This window comes from Glycine soja, chromosome 18 (genome assembly GCF_004193775.1).
Source record: "Glycine soja cultivar W05 chromosome 18, ASM419377v2, whole genome shotgun sequence".
NCBI lineage: Eukaryota > Viridiplantae > Streptophyta > Magnoliopsida > Fabales > Fabaceae > Glycine > Glycine soja.
Genome location: NC_041019.1, coordinates 12,264,180 through 12,267,701, shown reverse-complemented (window position 1 = coordinate 12,267,701; position 3,522 = coordinate 12,264,180). Strand labels below are relative to the sequence as shown.

At 32.5% G+C, this 3,522-nt stretch overlaps 1 long non-coding RNA gene across 1 annotated transcript; it reads right to left on the bottom strand.

The window, feature by feature from the left end:
• Positions 1 to 655: 655 nt before the first annotated feature.
• Positions 656 to 3,223, bottom strand: LOC114394844. Its single transcript, XR_003662857.1, has 5 exons — positions 3,000 to 3,223; positions 2,473 to 2,559; positions 1,241 to 2,089; positions 1,018 to 1,143; positions 656 to 890 (listed from the first exon to the last, which is right to left on the bottom strand). It is a non-coding gene; the product is annotated as an uncharacterized LOC114394844 (long non-coding RNA).
• Positions 3,224 to 3,522: the final 299 nt, after the last annotated feature.

Genomic DNA, 3,522 nt, shown 5'->3' with positions numbered 1-3,522 from the left:
GATGGAGAAGAGATTGAAACCTCCACTTGTACTGTCTTCATGCGTTTCCTTTTTCTCCCTCCACGAACATTATCTCACAAATCCCAACGGTCAAAGCGTGTTCAATTGAATTTCAAACAACATATCCAAATTTCATGAAAATCCAACGGCTAACGAAACCGGGATCGTAGTTTTACCGAGACAGTTTTGGGTTTCTGCGGGAAACTAAAATGCTACAATGCGAAGGGTTTTCCTCTAAGCTAAGATATGATTTTGAAATTCCCAACGATGAGAATGTTCGGAATTGGGTTGCGAACATGATACTCAAATTTCACGACGATTCAACGGTGAACGAGTTCAAGATCATCATTTTTCTGAGACAGGTTTGGTGGGCTGCGGGAAAAAGAGAGGGTTTTTGAAGGAGAAGGAGAAAAACGAAAATGAGGGAAAGAAGAGGCACCGTCAGTGTGGAAACTGACCTAACGCTATTTATAGCTAGGTTTACTCTATTTATTTATTTATTATTTTATAAAAGCAAACTTTATTTTATTCTCTATCAAACAAATAAATAAAATACCCTTTTTATTTTCTCTCAAATCATTATTTTAATTAATAATTATATCTCCTTATTTATTTATTTACAAAATCTCATCATTTTTTTTAAAACTCTATTTATTTATAAATAACAATCCTTTTTAATCTAGTTTACGAAAATTGGGATGTTACAGTAATGGTAAACTAAAAGTACACAACCTTAATATACTCCCTTCATTGTATTTGCCACATGAACATTTGAATGGTTCATTTTCTAGTACAACACTCTTGTTGCACTTCATGCATGATGCATAACACCATCCATGATTCTCCATGATTATTCTTCTAATAGTGCCAATAGTAACACAATCTGTTACCTATTCAGCCAAGTAATTATAATAGTCAATAGTTGGCTAGATCAATTAATCATGTCAAATTAAGTAATGGAGAATACATATAACAGAGTATCGTGGTAATGTCATTGATTTCAGAGAGACTCTTCACCTCTACTTTGTAAAAGAACTTTTCTTTCTCTGAATATTGTGATGATCCAGAAGATTGTGACAGGCTACAACCCTTTTGTGAAGAGCTTTGTGTTAGAACCCCAATATAGGTAAGCTAACACCAACTCTGTTGTTACAGCAAATAAAAAATGATGATTAAGTACGATAAACACATATCCATGATAACTACATACAAAGAAAAGAGAGCCCACAAAGTAACTGACCTTTCTTTAAATTGTTGTATTTCAGGTAATGATTCATTAATCAACAGCTTTGAGCCCTGCCATGTGTTAGTTATTGTAATTGGGTAAACTCATGTCAATTTAATAATAGGAAATAAGTTAAAAGATTAAGTAAAATAAAAAATATAACCAAGCCACCATTTTAATATAAAAAACAAATCAAAAGTGAAAAACTCTGTACCTCTTTGATGTGAGCGTGTCTTAACATAATAACCACCGTCTCCATACCACCACCAGTCTCTTTCAAATAATTAACAAATTGTAAATAGAGGTCATCCCAAAGAGTATAAAAATTTTAATTTTGTAAATCTCATACTAAGTAGATAAAGGATAATAAATAGATAGAGATAGTTTTTGCACTTTAGATCTTTCAAGGTAAAGACTACCCTCTTTGGACTAATTAAAACATGGTGAGATGTCAACTCATGAACAACACCAATGACATCTAAAATATGAAAGAAAAGAGGGAAAAAGATAATAATTCATATACATCCTTACTAAATAAAATAACTGTAGACAAAAATATAAGATATTGAAACTTGTTCGACAATAAATAGCATTACCAACTAACAAATCGCGTCGGTAGGTTCTAGCAAGGATATCAACAAAATTAACAAACTCATATGCCTTTAAAGGGATATTAGGAAGGTCCACTTCTATGACAATAGTGACACCAGTAAAAATCAACTTATATGGATGCAAACATAGCTTATACTGGCCCTCGTTGTTAAAAATTTTAAAGTTGTGCATCATATAAGTGTTGTTCTCCTTTAGAGTCAATTTCCATGTCTTTAACTCCTTTTTTCTTATAAGGACATGAATCTTGTCAACCTGCAAGAACAAAAATCATAGTCCAAAGGTAATAATCAGAAAACAAATTATTATAACACCATACAATATCTATTAACATAAGAAAGTTAAATAAGACAACATTTTCATCCATGATAATCATTTCAGCTTGTTCAAATTTATCTTTAGTTTCAACAAACCACAGGTCTATGATTCTAACGACAAGCTTCAAGGTATCCTTTGTGTTATCGATATCCCTTATGAAATCCCTACGACGTGCCATGCCTGGAGAAAATAAATAAAAAAATAATCAACAACCAATAACAATAATCTCTCTGGCACAATTTGGCAAGATGATCAAACACAAAATCAGCTCGTAAATTAGTCTTTTGTGCAATACCAAAACATATAGAGAAAATGCTCACCTTTTGTTTTGTAACTATTTTTTTTTTTTGCAGAAAACCAAAATCGCCTCTCCCACCCAAAGCACGATCACCAAATGCAATACGTATCTAAACAGAGAAGCAAAACCAGTCACGTACATCAATCAAAATAAAAAGAGAGAGAAAAAAATATCTAGGGAAATGAGAGAGGAAAAATCTAAAACTTTGTATGAATCCAATTTTTATCAAAATCTGGAGGTTGGGGAAAAAAACCAGTTTTTACCACTAAATTTGGTGGTTTTTTCATTAAGTTTTTATATAATGTTGTGCATTAAAATTTTCAAGATTAAAAAATTAAGAACAGTTGAAGATTATGAAGATCAAAGACATGTGTAGGTAGAAGAATCTAGAAGATAAGAAAGTGAACTAACTGATCATGCAACCAACGAAGAGCTATTGTTCTTTCCACTTCTTTAGTGGAAGTTTCTATAAACATAAATAGTTGAAGATTATGCAGATCAAAAACATGTGTAGGATGAAGAATCTAGAAGATAAGAGAGTGAACTAACTGATCATGCAACCAGCGAAGAGCTCCTGTTGTTTCTGCTTCTTTACTGGGACTAATAAAATCCTCGGTCCGCATCAAGGAAATGGAGGTGAATACCCAACCCAGCTGAGAGAAAAAAGCATAAAAGAGAGTGTAAAATATATAAGAAAATGAGAGGGGGAAAAAAGGTAGAACCACACTGGATACTGGATATTGAGAGAGGAAAAATCTAGAACCATAGGAATACAATGCTTGAACACGTGATCTGTGCTTTCAGTACTCCTTAGTGTATAATATGGAAGGAATCAAGTGATGTGCACATCGAATACTACACGTGATATGCACTTTCACTTTTCTTTAGAAAGAGGTAAGAAGATCAATAAGCCAAAAAGACCCAAAAAATTGACATGTGTCAATCAACTAAAGAGGGCATAAATGTATTTTCATATGTCTACAATTTTCATATATGTTTAATAGATATGTTCAATATAAACATCGACAACCAGAACTTTAAAGCTAGCTAAATATAATGCCATTGAGAAATT